Source organism: Schistocerca piceifrons, chromosome 1 (genome assembly GCF_021461385.2).
Source record: "Schistocerca piceifrons isolate TAMUIC-IGC-003096 chromosome 1, iqSchPice1.1, whole genome shotgun sequence".
Classification (NCBI taxonomy): Eukaryota; Metazoa; Arthropoda; class Insecta; order Orthoptera; family Acrididae; genus Schistocerca; species Schistocerca piceifrons.
In genome coordinates this window covers 696,562,270-696,580,034 of record NC_060138.1, presented here as the reverse complement: position 1 = coordinate 696,580,034, position 17,765 = coordinate 696,562,270, and positions in this window count along the sequence as shown.

The following is a 17,765-nucleotide window of genomic DNA, read 5'->3' as shown; positions in this document are numbered from 1 at the left end:
GGACAACATACAAGGAATTTACACTCAAAAAGTCCTGGTTCTGTTGATTCTTGAGTACTGATCGTTAGTTTGGGGCAATAGTAAAGAAGATACAGAAGATCCAAAGAAGAGCAGCAGGTTTAGTAACGCATTTGCTCGTTGATCGCGATAGAGTGGAGGAAAATGGTCATCAGTTCTAAATTATCTACTGTGGACATACGGAACGATACTAACTGCGCTGAGTCATCAATAATCACTTTAGTGTTCCCTAGTTCCTCTCATTGATGCTTTTCACTATCAGCTATAACAAGTTACCTCATCACGTCCCCTCATCTACACCCAGTATCGAAATACCAAGCCACTGTTACGAGCTAGGCTGTCCTGTCTTCTTACCTTCGGGAGCTCGTGGAGTATACATCAGGGGGGCATGTCGACACAACCGGGTCACACATTTTGGAACTCATCCCCTTCAGGCATCATACGTTCGGACAGTTTTCACACACCAGATAGATCAAATAGGGCAATCTAGACACATGGTTTCCCTGTCTCGGTATCAATAACAGATGGTAGACAGCCAGTTACCTACTTCACTCAGATTGCCCTTGTCTCGAACCATCTTACAAATAGTATACAACGAGCGTTGTGCTGGTTTCTAAGAAGCAACTTATTCAAAATACGGTTTGACATTGTAACACTACCTTAACGAAAGTTGATCTTAGTCTCACAAACGTGCGCCAGTGAGGCAGAACTGTTCTCATTAGCCGCATGAGAAAGGCGTCAATCAGTAGAACTCAAGCTTGACCGTAAACCTAACAGCTAGACGGAGGAAACAAAGCTGGTTGAAGAAACAGTAACGATACCTTTAGTTCATTGACACATCAGAGCGTAATATCTCGATTACAACTATATACACAGCGTCAGCACCTTCCAGAAATCATAACCAACTCTATAAAGTGTACGAGTTTCTGATTGACACAGGCAAAAAGAAAAAAAGTCGTGTTGAAGAGAGTTGGCCATTGATGAAGCGGAGTATTATCTGGAGAACTGCTCACAATACAAGTCAACCATCGCCGGTAAGATCACAGTGGTACTTCATTGTAAACTACAAAATCTGACGTGCAAATAATTGATCAAAATCAATTCGTGGCTCACATATGCGTGCGAGATTTGAGAGCAAATGGATATTATGAGGGGCAGTCAAATGAAAACCGAACACTCGCCACAACGTAATCACCACACTCATTAAGACGTCTATCCCACTGGGATACGAGACGATCAATTCCTGTTTCGTAGAAAGCGCTCGGCCGCTGATGGATCCTCAACCGCACCCACTCTTGGACTTCCTCGCACAACTGAAACCGAAGTCCACGCTTGTCTTTTCTCACGTCGCCAAAGGTGTGAAAATCACACGGCGACACATCCGGGCTGTACGGAAGGTGCTGAAGTGTTTCCTAACCAAATCGCTGAAGCGTGCGTAGCTTTCGTCCGACTGGCAGCGTGGGTACGGGCGTTAACGCGCAACAGGATGATTCCGTCCGACAGCATTCCTGTAGTTTTAATTTTACGATACGACGCAGTTTCTGCAAAGTATCTTCATTGCGCTGCGCAGTGACCGTGAATCCAGTCTCGAGGAACTGGAAGAGCAGAGGAAGCATCCTGTTGCACGGTTGTCCCCACATTGCCAATAGGACGAAGGCTGCGGTTCAGCGATTTGGTTGGGAAACATTGCAACATCCTCAGTACAGCCCGGATGTTTCACCATGTCATTTACAAATCTTTTGCGACCTCAAGAAAGACATGCGCGGACGTAGGTTTCAGTCGGACGAGGAAGTGCAAGAATGTGTGCAGCTATGGATCCGTAAGGGCTGACCACTTCCTACGAAACGAATGGAACCACTCCATGTTCCCGTTGTGGAAGGTGTTCGGTTTTCATTTGACTACCCCTTATACAGAAGACTCACCCAGAATTTGCAAAGCAAATATTGTGGAAATGGAAAGTGCTATTGAAGTGCGGTTTTCACAGAATGGATTGGTAGACAGGGGCTCCTTCTGTTAACCTAAAACAGATTCTAATAATACTTAGAAAGTATTTTTCTGCAAACACACAATGGAAAAATGTCTAATGCCTATAGGCGTTAATAAACTAAAAGTAGCGTATATTATATCAGTCGTATTTCTTGCTGCTTTAAAGTCCGAGCCGTTTACGAGACACCGTATTTTGAAAAGTTTCCACACCGACACCTGTACAATACCTGTGGTAGCACTAAAAACAGCACCATACGCTAGTATTGTGGATTCTGACCAGTAACGAGACAGTTGACCATCACAGGTTGTGTGCAAAACGACCACCGGCAGCGGCGATACGCGCTTCCAGTCTGGTATGGAACGGCTGCTGCACACATGCTAGCATTTCAGCGGATACGTCCGAGCAGGCGGCTGTAATACGTCGTTGCATATCATTTAGTGTAGGTGGTACCTCCTTGTGGACGGCGTCTTTCAGCTTTCCCCACACAAAAGAGTCTACAGGCGTCAAATTCAGGGAACGGGTCGACCAAGGCACGTGTCGTCTGCGTCGAAACCAACGATTTCGAAACAATTTGTTAAGACATGCCGTAGTAGTTCGTGCACTATGGGCTGGACAGCCGTCATGTTGGTACCACAGGTTCTTCGTAGTCTCCAGAGTAATGTCGTCTACCATCTGTGGAAGATTTTTTTAAAATCACATTTTGTTTGTTCTCGTTCGTTGCATCTGCTCAGGGCGGACGTCGTGAGACACCCGTTTCAGTTCGTCGTTGATCGATTAACTCAGTTTTTTTATTACAGAGGGCAGCTACCCTCAGACCGAACACGCTGAGCTACCATGCTGGCGTCTGTTAGGAGGCTGCGATACTTGTGCACGTTCGGTGTTCCGTCTGTGAAAAATGATCCTATTAACTAATGGTTCGCTATCCAACACCACTCGTTTACACTCCATAGACGCTAACGATCCATCTGACGAAGCCAAAGGGGATTGTTAACAGCTTAATAGTGTGTGCTTGGTAAATGCGGCTTCATCACTAAACAGGATACATAATACACTACTGGCCATTAAAATTGCTACACCACGAAGATGATGTGCTACAGACGCGAAATTTAACCGACAGGAAGAAGATGCTGTGATATGCAAATTATTAGCTTTTCAGAGCATTCACACAAGGTTGGTGCCGATGGCGACACCTACAACGTGCTGACATGAGGAAAGTTTCCAACCGATTTCTCATACAGAAACAGCATTTGACCGGCGTTCCCTGGTGTAACGTTGTTGTGATGCCTCGTGTAAGGTGGAGAAATGCGTACCATCACGTTTCCGACTTTGATAAAAGTCGGACTGGATTCAATGACTGTTAGCAGAATATGGAATCGGTGGGTTCAGGCGGGTAATACGGAACGCCGTGCTGGATCCCAACGGCCTCGTATCACTAGCAGTCGAGATGACAGGCACCTTATCCGCATGGCTGTAACGGATCGTGCAGCCACGTCTCTATCCCTGACTCAACACATGGGGACGTTGGCAAGACAACAACCATCTGCACGAACAGTTCGACGACGTTTGCAGCAGCATGGACTATCAGCTCGGAGACCATGGCTGCGGTTACCCTTAACGCTGCATCACAGACAGGAGCGCCTGCGATGGCGTGTGTACTCAACGACGAACCTGGGTGCACGAATGGCAAAACCTCATTTTCTCGGATGAATCCAGGTTCTGTTTACAACATCAAGAGGGTCGCATCCGTGTTTGGCGACATCGCGGTGAACGCATATTGGAAGCGTGTATTCGTCATCGCCATACTGGAGTATCACCCAGCGTGAAGGTATGGGGTGCCACTGGTTACACGTCTCGGTCACCCCTTGTTCGCTTTGACGGCGCTTTGAACAGTGGCCGTTACATTTCAGATTTGTTACGATCAGTGTCTCTACCCTTCATTCGATCCCTGCGAAACTCTAAATTTCAGCAGGATAATGCACGACCGCGTGTTGCAGGTCCTGTACGGGCCTTGCTGGATACAGAAAATGTTCGACTGCTGCCCTGGCCAGCACATTCTCCAGATCTCTCACCAATTGAAAACGTCTGGTCAATGGTGGCCGAGTAACTAGCTCGTCACAATACGCCAGTCACTACTCTTGATGAACTGTGGTATCGTGTTGAAGCTGCATGAGCAGCTGTAGCTGTACACGCCATCCAAGCTCTGTCTGACTCAATGCCCAGACGTATCAAGGTCGTTATTACGGCCAGAGGTAGTTGTTCTGGGTACTGATTTCTCAGGATCTATGCACCCAAACTGCGTGAAAATGTAATCACATGTCAGTTCTAGTATAATGTATTTGTCCAATGAATACCCGTTTATCATCTGCATCATCTTGGTGTAGCAATTTTAATGGACAGTAGTGTACATATGTAATATCCTGTCTTATTGCCCATACTCAGAAGTTAACACGGTTCTCATAATCGCTTTCATGCAGCTCTTGATGGAGAGAGATATGACAGGAACGCGACCTATGTCGATGGAGAATTCGTAGGACATTTGCCTGACTCATGCCACATGCCTGTGCGATTAAGCGGGAGCTAACAAGCGGATCACCTTCAACAGCAGCAAGAACTTTAATTTCCCCCTCTTCCGTCGTCACTTTTTTCCTTCTGTTACGTTGCCTAGGTGTCGCACTAACTTTCACGTAACTGTGTGAAGAGGTTGATAACTGCCGAGTTGGTTGACGTCTCTCGGCATATCTTGCCGCATACACTGTACAAGAACGAACCGCATTCTGCCTACACTCACCCTGCACCACGACCGTGCCGGCTTTTTATGCATCTGTAAATCCCATCGTCCCCTCACGATCTACTGCTTGGAATGTCTCACATTGACTAGCAATTCGCAATGCACTCAAGGAACGCATACGCACGCTGTAAGCGAACATAACAATATCGTACCTAGCAACTAAGCAAGTTGAATGGCACAAACAATTGTCGGCATGGGAACTTTTCAAACTACGATATCTCGTAAACGAATCGCACTAGAATCCTGAAACAAAGACCATTGATATTCTAAATTACTCTACTTTTAGTTTGCTAATGTCAATAGGTATTTTTGCGTTTAAAAAGTGCATGTTTACACAAAAACTACACCTTCTGAGCCGGGCGCTGTGTCCGAGCGTTTCTAGGCGCTTCAGTCCGGAACCGCGCTGCTGCTGCGGTCGCAGGTTCGAATCCCGCCTCGGACACGGATGTGTGTGATGTCCTTAGGTTAGTTAGATTTAAGTAGTTCTTTGTCTAGGGGACTGATAACCTCAGATGTTAAGTCCCATAATGCTTAGAGCTTAGAGCCGTACACTTTCTGAGTATTTTTACAAACTGTTTATGGCTAACAATACTAGCCCAAGACTACCAATTCATTCTGTGAAAACCGCAAATCAATAACACTTCCCATTTTTGCAATGCTTGCCGTGCTAGTTTTAGGTGGTTTACCCAGTATAACTGACGGGGTTGCGTTCGGAAACGCTGCCACACCTAACAAATCCAAATGACATCGACATGAAGGAGCTTATTTATTCTGAGAGACTCCGATTTCCAAGGACTGAAAATAATGATTCAACATGAATTATAAGACACACACTGATTAATATAATACGCATTTGTTACGTTAATTCGATGATTATACTCCTTCACTGAATTCTAACATCATATAATAAATACCGAGGCAAACTGCAGGAAAAAATGTTACAAGTTATGAATAATCTCTAACAACGCCAGAACATTAAATAAAGCGGAACTGACGTTTTGCATTAAAAATATGTGTGCATTGTCGTATGTATGCGGAACATCCCCACATTCACGGTCAAATCCAGGCGGTATTTCTCGTGGTATTAATACCTCAATGTTGCTACTAGCACGAATACACACCACCAATTGTATTTCCAGGCGACAGATATTTTGCGCGTCACTCACGTACTGATTCTGAGCATTCAGCGTGACGTCAATTACGAGTCTCTTGCTGCATATCCGCAGGACACTTCTTCTGTCCAGGGCCACAGCACGCAGCCACAACAATGACACCGTGCGACGGCGCGCCGCGTAGTACGAGTCGGCCGCGCGCGGCTGCACGGCTGGCGCGGCGCTCGCAATTACGTTGTTAACATGATACACGGCGGCCGCTAATTTGATCAACGGTCGTAATTGCAGTCGTCCCGCAGCGCAAATCGCGGCCGGAATGCGCGCCCGCTGCGCGGAATGAATAAGCGCCATAACACGCCGGCGAAGCGCAACTCCTAATATCACCCCTAATTCCCGCCAATAAAAGTATCTGCCGAGGACGTAGCTGGTCGGTTTTGTTCGTATTTGCTCCCATACGCGTGTTTTTCCACGCTGGTACAGTTGTGCCCTGCTATTTCTGCTCTGTAGCAGCCTTAAAGGAATGAGGAGTGGAGGTGTAAATAGCTTATACTGTGGCCGGGGTTAAAAATAAATGTAGTTGACCAGGATGTTTGCGTTGTAATTGTGTGGTACTGGATGAGAACAGAGTGCAAGAAGAGATGGATGAAACAAAAGCGATGATAGAAGTTGGGGGAACCATGAAATCGAGAGATGGTCATGAGCTATCGTCGGTTTTGTTCCACCATGCCAAAGAACATTTATTCCCGGACCTTGTTGCTTTTCTGCTATATTTTTGCCCACATTACGTTTTTATGTTACTTCTACTTGGTATCAGTCAGACAAGAACATTCAGGAGCATTCAGAGAGTACCGTGCATTGATTTGTGTGGTAGATGCTTTCCGAGCGTAGAAACGCGCGTGCTAACGGTGAGTGTATCATGCTGGAGTACCGTATAGACGGCCGGGAGTCACATGCTGATCGTGGCAAGAAGTAGTATAATGTTTTTAGTTAAAATTTATTAGCTGAACATTGCTATGCTATGCCACCAATACTAGTTGCATTGATAGAAGGTTAATAATAATTTCATAAAGTCATTAGCTAAAGTAAAAATGTAAATGAGAAGAACATTTTAACTTAGCTGTTATTGGTCTAATACGAAGGATCAATCAGAAGCGCGCACTGAGTAATTTGGCGCCAGATGGTTACGAGACTTCTGCCGGATAAGAGCGAGGCAACACTCTTCGGGGCGTTCACGTGGAATACAATACTGATAATTATTCGTCACAGTTAACAGTGCCTCTGAAAACGTTTCTGTGCAACAACGCACTAGAAATTTTATATCGGCTACGAACAATGCAACACGCGCTTCGGACGGTATAGTGCAACGAGTTATCGAAAATCATTTGTCGTATTGAACAGTGATTTGGTGAAGGGTCGTGTGAGATTTTAAACACCTTGTAATACTGTAAATCATTAGACTGTGTCTCACTGCGGTACTCTGAACATAGTTAACTTCCGCGGAATTTGATTTAATGAATCAAAATAATCAGGCCCTCACTTGAGTTTCTTGATTAACGCCAATGGTTAATGAATAAAAATCAAGTGGCATCCTGTGCTTTGATACGTAGATTTTCTCCCACACTGCCATTCAGTTTAGCACACTTTGTTGTTTGCACGTCGAATCTTACGCTTATATGGAGAAGAAAGCAATTGTGACGAGATCTACAAGACAACTTTAGAAGACGCGTGGTCAGCAAACCAAAGTCAGTGATGCTAGGGAAAGGAAACGACATGCCCTCATAAACTATAGTACTGATAGAATGTGGCATTTCTCCAAGGTGGGTAGTGCATTTTTTGTAACTCATTGTGTAATGCATAGGTAGGCGAACACTACGATAGTAATAATAATAATAATAATAATAATAATAACAATAATTGATTTTGAACAAGGTTATAAGGGAATGGGAGAGTGAGCTTAGAAAACGTAGCCTGCGGAAACCAGCGAGGATTGAAAGGAAAACTTTGCCGATGACCTTGCAGTTTTGAGTGCCAATGAACAAAATGCAATACTTCAAATAGAAACACTCAAGGAATTCACCGAGAAGGTTGGCTAGCAAATTTCTTTTGAGAAAACGGAATTTATGTCTACCATCTTAAACATACAGAATCACACCACAAAATATGGCTCGATAAAAAGAGTTCCACGTTTTAAATACCTGTGGGAAATTTTGGAAACCGTTGGACTAGAAAAAAACATCTCAAGAAAGTGGAGCACAGAAACTAAAGAGAGACTACGGTCCAACACACCAACTTTACAACAAAAAGTGCATGTCCATGCAAGCAAAAATTAGGCACTACACCGAGCGAGGTGGCGCAGTGGTTAGCACAATGGACTCGCATTCGGGAGGACGACGGTTCAAACCGGCTTCCGGTCATCCTGATTTCGGTTTTCCGTGACTTCCCTAAATCGCTTCAGGTAAATGCCGGGATGGTTCCTTTGAAAGGGCACGGTCGACTTCCTTCCCCATCCTTCCCCAAAGCGGTGGAACCCATGACCTCGCTATCTGGTCCCCTCCCCCTAAATCTACCAACCATCCAGGCACTACAGCACTGTCATTAAATCAGAGGTGCTATACGAGCAGAAACCTTGTCACGCCGTAACAAGATACTATTACAAAATCCTTGCACCACGAAAACCTGAAGCTGGATATTGACTGCACACCAACAAAACTACAGAGGAAATTGTTGCTGACATTAGAAAAAGACGCCTTAAATTCTATGGACGCATACAGACTCCCGATACATGCCAGACACTCACTGCCACTGAAAACTTTAAATGTATGACATGGGCCAAACAAGTAAGGAGAGACCTTACTGATGCTCAACTCAGCATTCAGGACACTGCTGACTGTAACATCTATAGAAGCAAAATAAACAAGTGGGAAGTCCAGGCAGAGACAAGAGCCAAAAAGACCGGTACATCTACATCTACATCTACATCTATACTCCGCGAGCCGGATGAAAGGGAGAAAGCCATGAGCAAGAAAATGAAGATCTCATGGAAAAACAGCAAGAAGAACTGTTGAAGCTTCACGCGATCCACAAAGAGTCTATATTAATAATAATAAAAGTAATAATAATCCACCGTTTCCCATTCAGTTTCTCTCTCTCTCTCTCTCTCTCTCTCTCTTTCGTTTATACAAAAAAACATTCACATCGCTGCAACTTGAAGACGGGAATACGATGCATACATAAACGGTTTCTGAATGTCGAGGGAAGATCTGATACTGTTTGCTGCAAAAATGAATGGTATGGCTGTCACTACTAATGATGCTGTAAATAAGCTGAAAGTGCTTAAACTCAACAAGCGACCTCCGGAAGAGTCCCTCCCAGATCCCACATTGAATTTTTAATTACGTTGCTGGACAAAAAAAGTGAAGTACCGAGAAGACATGGTCGTATAGCAGTCTATCACACCATCGGAAGTTATGCAAATGATTTGTGGCAATTCTCTGTGACGGCTAGAACAGCCGCGAGAGTGCGTTACTGCTGTTCGTGTTTAGTGTTGGTACCAGGCCTGGTATGGTACGTTTGGAAGCGAGCAGTGTCACATGTTGAGTGATCACAGTGAAAAACTCGGAGGTGCCGTGCACTGGCGTGAGACAGCATAATCAGCATGCGACAGAGTTTTAAAGAGGCATCGTTTGGCCGCCTGATCGAATCGTGCAATATCTAGATTTGTGGGGAATTCGGATGTGGCAATGGCCCGATGTTGGACGCGTGGGAACGTGAGGGCAGACATACTCTTCGTCAGGGTTTCGGTTGTCCCCGTCTGACCACCACAAGGGAGGATCGCCATACTGCGCAGTGAGCACGTCGGAACCTCTTCACATATGCGGCTGCCATCCGAGAGTAGAGAGTAAGTAATTGACTCCCTGCAACATTCTGTGTTATACTGCACCCTCGGTCGGAGATAAACAGCAGCTGCACTAAGGAATTAGCGCCCCATACATAGGATACAACTACCACTACAGCACTAACAACTGCATGAGTTGCTGATCAATGTTGGCGTATTGTATTCAGCGATGAATTACGTTTCTGCACTACCTCAGACGATTATCATCACCGAGTTACGGCGACGACCTGGAAAAGGTCCCATTCATTCAATGCTTTGGACAAACCGACGTTACTCCTGCCGTCATGGTGTGGAGAGGCATGACTTCAGGTCACAGCTGTTATTGGCTGAGGGAACTCAGGCGGTGCAACTGGTCGCTTAACGGATATCCTACGTTCTCATGTGTTAGCTCTCACGCGGCTGTATCTTGGTGCCACTTTTCAGCAGGACACGCCGCCCGCGGTGGCCGTGCGGTTCTAGGCACTACAGTCCGGAACCGCGGGACTGCTACTATCGCAGGTTCGATTCCTGCCTCGGGCATGGATGTCTGTGTTGTCCTTAGATTAGTTAGGTTTAAGTAGTTCTAAGTTCTAGGGGACTGATGACCTAAGAGGCCGGCCACGGTGGTCTAGCGGTTCTAGGCGCTCAGTCCGGAGCCACGCTGTTGCTACGGTCGCAGGTTCGAATCCTGCCTCGGGCATGGGTGTATGTGATGTCCTTAGGTTAGTTAGGTTTAAGTAGTTCTAAGTTCTAGGGGACTGATGACCATAGATGTTAAGTCCCATAGTGCTCAGAGCCATTTTTTTCAGCAGGACAATACTCATCCATACGTGTTACATGTCTGTATGAAGTATCTGCGCTATGTTGAGGTTCTTCTGTGGCCAGCAAGACCCCCGTAGCTGCCCCCGATGGAACATGTGCGAGACGATTTCGGACGTGAGCTCTGTTGCAGTGCGATTACCCAGAATATCAAGGGCCAGTTTCAGCAGTTGTGGGTCAGCTTGCCTCAGGAGAGAATACAACAGCTTTACGACGCCCTTCCCAGTGGAATCAGTGCACGCATCCAGGCCAGAGATTGTACAACCTCATACTGATGAGAGGGTTCATATTGCCTAGCTATTTACAAATTTGGCTCGGTTTTGTAATCATTGAAATAACTACACATACTCTCTCAACCCATGAGGTTTCTTTCTGCTTCCTCCTCCTCTTTTTCTATCAGGCAATGTAATTACCTTCGTTTTGGCTAGAAAGTATGAGTTGAAATATATTACTAGGCTATGAAAGAGAGCGCTAGAAATGTAGCCTTAAAAAAAAATCATCACAACTGATCCTGAAAGTATCATGCCATGTCATTCACCTCCCTCTGTAGCGAAGATCTACAAAATTGGGTACACTGCTGGAAAAAAAATTAGTACACCAGGAATGACGACCTCCATTTTGATTCGACAACGATATATGCCACCTGGGAGACAGTAGACGTACTGGTCATGGATTCAATGTCGTCCGCCAACAGATAGCAAAGTGTCATGGATACCAGAGTGGCATCTTATTCTACCCTTTTATAGAGAATATTCACAGCTAGAAGGCTCAGTGTGGTACAAACACATCATGCAAGCTGGGAACCATGCCCCAGAGACGCACTCGTGCTTCCTGCAGCCAACTGAGCGAGTTTGAAAGGGGGTCAGATTGTGGTCCTTTCGGAGAATTGCCGCAGAAGTCGGACGTATTGCGTCAGTTGTGTGCAACGATGCTGATAGCATTTATCATGTGAACATTCACACACTCTTAGACGAGGTATTGACATCAGTGTTGCACAGACGCCCGGTAGGATCGTTGTTTTTTAGGGGCGGCAGTGGCGGATCGTAAGGCTACCACAGCACAGATAAAAAGGCTTGTGAGCCCAGACGTGTGATCACGAAGTGTTGCGAACCAGTTATTAACGGTAGAAGTATGGGCACGTACACCTGTAGCGCACCTTCCACTCATACCACAACACCGACATGCACGGCTCGATTATTGCCGTCAGAGGATCACTTGGTAGACGGAATTGTGCACCGTGGTCTTCAGCCGTGAGAGCAGGTTCTGGATTCACTCAAGTTATGGCCGTTTGCGCGTTCGGCACAGACGTGGTGGGCGCTGTCTCGTAGATCGCATTCGTCCAAGATACACTGGCCCCACGGCAGGCGTGCAATAAGCTACTACTCTCGTTCATCTTTGCTGTTTCTGGAGTGGACGCTAACCAGCGTTCGGTACGCGCAGAATCTTGTTAGATCCTTTCTTTTGCCGTTCTTGCACCAGGAAGGTGATTTGTCGTTCCAGCAGTATAATGCTCGCCCACATACTGCCCGTGAAACTCAACCTGCTCTGCAAGATGTGCAGCAACTTCTCTGGCCAGCATAATTTCCTGACTTGTGTCCGTGTGGGATGTGATGGGACGAGAGGTGACTCTTGCGACTCGTCAACCAACAACTCTTACAGAACTACATGGGCAGGTCGAGCAAGCGTGGCATAACGGATCCCAGGTCAGTATTTGTCCTCTGTACGATCGACTGGATACCACAGCTAGCGCCTACATTGCCGTCTATGGAGACTACACCATGTACAGGGCTATTACAAATGATTGAAGCGATTTCATAAATTCACTGTAGCTCCATTCATTGACGTATGGTCACGACACACTACAGATACGTAGAAAAACTCATAAAGTTTTGTTCGGCTGAAGCCGCACTTCAGGTTTCTGCCGCCAGAGCGCTCGAGAGCGCAGTGAGACAAAATGGCGATAGGAGCCGAGAAAGCGTATGTCGTGCTTGAAATGCACTCACATCAGCCAGTCATAACAGTGCAACGTCACTTCAGGACGAAGTTCAACAAAGATCCACCAACTGCTAACTCCATTCGGCGATGGTATGCGCAGTTTAAAGCTTCTGGATGCCTCTGTAAGGGGAAATCAACGGGTCGGCCTGCAGTGAGCGAAGAAACGGTTGAACGCGTGCGGGCAAGTTTCACGCGTAGCCCGCGGAAGTCGACGAATAAAGCAAGCAGGGAGCTAAACGTACCACAGCCGACGGTTTGGAAAATCTTACGGAAAAGGCTAAAGCAGAAACCTTACCGTTTACAGTTGCTACAAGCCCTGACACCCGATGACAAAGTCAAACGCTTTGAATTTTCGGCGCGGTTGCAACAGCTCATGGAAGAGGATGCGTTCAGTGCGAAACTTGTTTTCAGTGATGAAGCAACATTTTTTCTTAATGGTGAAGTGAACAGACACAATATGCAAATCTGGGCGGTAGAGAATCCTCACGCATTCGTGCAGCAAATTCGCAATTCACCAAAAGTTAACGTGTTTTGTGCAATCTCACGGTTTAAAGTTTACGGCCCCTTTTTCTTCTGCGAAAAAAACGTTACAGGACACGTGTATCTGGACATGCTGGAAAATTGGCTCATGCCACAACTGGAGACCGACAGCGCCGACTTCATCTTTCAACAGGATGGTGCTCCACCGCACTTCCATCATGATGTTCGGCATTTCGTAAACAGGAGATTGGAAAACCGATGGATCGGTCGTGGTGGAGATCATGATCAGCAATTCATGTCATGGCCTCCAAGCTCTCCCGACTTAACCCCATGCGATTTCTTTCTGTGGGGTTGTGTGAAAGATTCAGTGTTTTAACCCCCTCTACCAAGAAACGATGCTTTCGAATTCACTGATGGGGACACGCTGCGCCGAGTGTGGGAGGAACTTGATTATCGGCTTGATGACTGCCGAATCACTAAAGGGGCACATATCGAACATTTGTGAATGCCTAAAAAAACTTTTTCAGTTTTTGTATGTGTGTGCAAAGCATTGTGAAAATATCTCAAATAATAAAGTTATTGCAGAGCTGTGAAATCGCTTCAATCATTTGTAATAACCCTGTACTAGTACGGCTATTTCAGCATGAGCGAATACTTCGTACCTAACAACCGCTTGCGCTATTGATCTGTGAGTATAATAATTTCATGTACTCCATATGCATCGTTGCGACAATAAATCTTCAGTGAATTGGAAACCACTAAAAGGGAGTACTAATTTTTTCTAGCATTGGATATCGTGAGTGGCGGCACTGCCGGGCCGTTCTTTTGGCTGTTATGGACGCCAGAGCAGCATTCAGGCAACCTAGAAAGAGGCCTGTGTACAATCTGGAGCTGAGGGGTTGGTATGAGAGTATGTGTGTAAAGTACTCTGTGGTCGGAACTTTCTAGGTTGTGAGTTTCGCACGACTGGAGGTGTTTTCCGTCACCTGTCGCAAATAAACTTGCGGAAGACCTGTTAGGAAGCAGCACTTAACGAGAAGCGCTATAAGCAGGACCAGGGATTGACAAATAGAAATTCCGGCACTCTGCTCATAAGGCTGACTGGCTGAAAGTACTGAAGTGAAATAATTTCCTTGAGCTGTTTGGAGCTTGCGAAATAGGGCGTAGGAGGCAACGTGATCTTCTGTTTAGTCATTTTCTGGCTTTCTAGGCGAGTGTGGCAGTTTAGGGAGCGTTTGCGTGTTCGGTAGAATAAGGCCTAGGCCTCGTATCAAATCGTGGAGCTATTATCTAGCTGGAGTTAGTGTTTAATTAAAATGTCAGAATAGGCAAAATCTGCTTGTACGGGATAAATTACATTTGTCTGCGCGGAAACTTGAAGTGTGGTGTTTCTTGTGAGTACTAACTGATTGACTTCGAACTGTTTTGCTATTGCAACTGTTATGCTGTGGAAAATTAATACATCGCCACCACAGTTCGGCTGGAAATACCATGTGCTCCTTTACAAATGGTTCAAATGGCTCTAAGCACTATGGGACATAACATCTGAGGTCATCAGTCCCCTAGACTTAGAACTACTCAAGCCTAACTAACCCAAGGACATCACACACACCCATGCCCGAGGCAGGATTCTAACCTGCGACCGTAGCAGCAGCGCGGTTCCGGACAGAAGCGCTTAGAAAAGCTCAGCCACAGAGGCCGGAGCTCCTTTACAAAGGATGGGCAGAACGATTAAATTAAAAATGTTTCATTAAAGTATTTATTTCGAAGCCCCATGTAGTTGACTAATCGTGACTAGACGACATGTAACACCAACGGCCTTGCCGTAGTGGTAACACCAGTCCCAGTCAGATCACCGAAGTTAAGCGCTGTTGGGATGGGCTATCACTTGGCTGGGTCACCATCCGGTCTGCCGAGCGCTGTCGGCAAGCGGGGTGCAGTCAGCCTTTGCGAGGCAAACTGAGGAGCTACTTGATTGAGAAGTAGCGTCTCCGGTCTCGTAAACTGATATACGAATGCGCCACCATATCTGCATCCAGTGACCCCTGTGGGCTGAAGATGACATGGCGGCCAGTCGGTACCGCTGGGCCTTCCAGGGTCTGTTCGGACGGAGTTTGGTTTAGTTAGATGATACCTAACAGTGTAACAACAATTTGACATATATGTATAACTGTAACTTAAGAACTAATGATGTACTATTTTCATGTCGATGACTATTCCTAGGCTACAATCTCGCTGGTCTCCGATAACCAGCTTATGCCTTTTCTGTACTGTTTCTTTTCATCATCTCGTCGTCTATCCCTTCTACATCGTTGGATGCTGATTTGATTTAAAAAAGCGTTGTGATCCCTCTTGGAGCCAGGCTTCGATCGCCGGTAACGCTGCGATCTGTTTCTAGGGCTCTGGAAGGTGGCATACCGGTTAAGGCGGATAAAAAGTAGCAGCGGCTTTGTAAAGAAGTCCGAGAAAATTGTTGGGGCATTTCGTAATTTAATCTGAGGAGTCCATAGCATCTGAACAAAGAGCCCATACAATCGGAAATTGCAGTCATCCAATGTAACTGTAGTACAATGATTGATTAATTCATTTCACATACCTATCAGAATTATGATTTCGTGGTAAAAATCGGCCCAATAATTCGTGATGTAATTGTTGCACACCAAACTTCCGTTTTTACATTATGCAGAGGCTCTTGAAGTAGCTGGTGAGGATTTTCACAATTCCAAAGACGAGCGTCCTGCAAACTCAAGTACGGTAATTGATGAATGCAGCCCTGACGCATCAGAAAGAAAGAGCATTTTGGGATCAACCTCTTCATCATGGACAGACTGCAACAGCCAGCTGCAGCCCTAACGCATCAGGAAGAAAGAGCATTTTGGGATCAACCTCTTCATCATGGGCAGACTGCAACAGCCAGCTGCAGTATTGATGTCGGGCGAGTGTGTCTGAAATGGTCAGTTGATACATTACCGTTACTCACAAATCCTCAATACAAAGTCCACTGAAGGCTGTAATAATATACTGAAGACTCTGGTTTCTGGTTTAATAACTTTGACTGCAATACGCGCCATCTGATATAAAGTATCCGGAACACTTACGTAACGCATAGATGTCCAACAGATGTCACGAGAGGCTGACTTGACAGTACAAAACGAGGTGAGAAGTATTGCGTTGTCAGTATACACTCACGCTCATAAATTAAGGATAATGCTGATACAAAGTAAAACAACGCTCTGGTAGGCAGTTTGCGGGTTTAAATCATCTCGGCGTGTGACCATGCGGTGCATTTGACCTGCGGTCGTCGCACGGTGCCGCTGGCAGCAGTCCACATACGTAGAGGTGTGTTGATGCATGTCAGAGTACAGTGTAGCGAGTAAGTGTGTAGACGTTTTAAGACGTGCTAATGGTGACTGTGTGTTTAAAATGGCTCAGAGAACACATATTAATGACGTTGTGAGGGGTAGAATACTAGGGCGACTGGGGCTGGTCAAACACAGCAGGTCGTAGCACGGGCCCACCGTGTGCCACAAAGTGTGATGTCAAGATTGTGGTAACGATTCCAGCAGACAGGAAACGTGTCCAGCCGCTACAGTACGGGACGTTCACTGTGTACAACACCACATGAAGATCGATATCTCACCCTCAGTGCCCGCAGACGGCCACGGGGTACTGCAAGTAGCCTTGCTCGGTACCTTAGCGCAGCCACTGGAACAGTTGTCTCTAGACACACAGTCTACAGACGACTGAACAGACATTGTTTATTCGCCCGGAGACCTGCAAGGTGCATTCCACTGACCCCTGCTTACAGGAGAGCCCGTAAAGCCTGGTGTCAACAACACAGTACATGGTCATTGGAAAAGTGGTCCCCGGTTATGTTCACGTACGAGTCTGAACAGTGATTCTCGCCGGGTTTTCATCTGGCATGAATCAGAAACCAGATACTAACCGCTTAATGTCCTTGAAAGGGACCTGTATGGAGGTCGTGGTTTGATGGTGTGGGGTGGGATTATGACTGGTGCACGTACACCCCTGCATGTCTTTGACAGAGGAACTGTAACAGGTCAGGTGTATAGGGACATCTATTTGCAGCAGTATGTCCTTTTCAGAGGTGCAGTGGGTCCCACCTTCCTCCTGATGGATAATAACACACGGCCGCACTGAGCTGCCGTCGTGGAGGAGTACCTTGAAACAGAAGGTATCAGGCGAATGGAGTGGCCTGCCTGTTCTCCACACCTAAACGCCATCGAGTACGTCTGGGATGCTCTTGGTCGACGTATTTTCAAACCCCTACGACACTTCAGAAGCTCCGACAGGCACTGATGAAAGAATGGGAGGCTGTACCTCAGCAGCTGCTCGACCACTTGATCCAGAGTATGCCAACCCGTTGTGCGGCCTGTGTACGTGTGCATGGTGATCATATCCCATACTGATGTCGGGGTACATGCACAGAAACAGTGGCGTTTTGTAGCACATGTTTTTCGGGACAGCTTTCTCAACTTATCACCAATACCATGGACTTTGTAATGGTACTTGAATTACGTAATCATTACGGCATCTCACCTGAACCTCTCGATACCAGCTATATTCTACTGTGTTTCTGTAAAGTAGTTAACATGTTTCTGAGACAACATTCAGATTTGATTTCATTAATGTAGAGGTACTTTGATACATCGATATGTTTATGTTGCAATG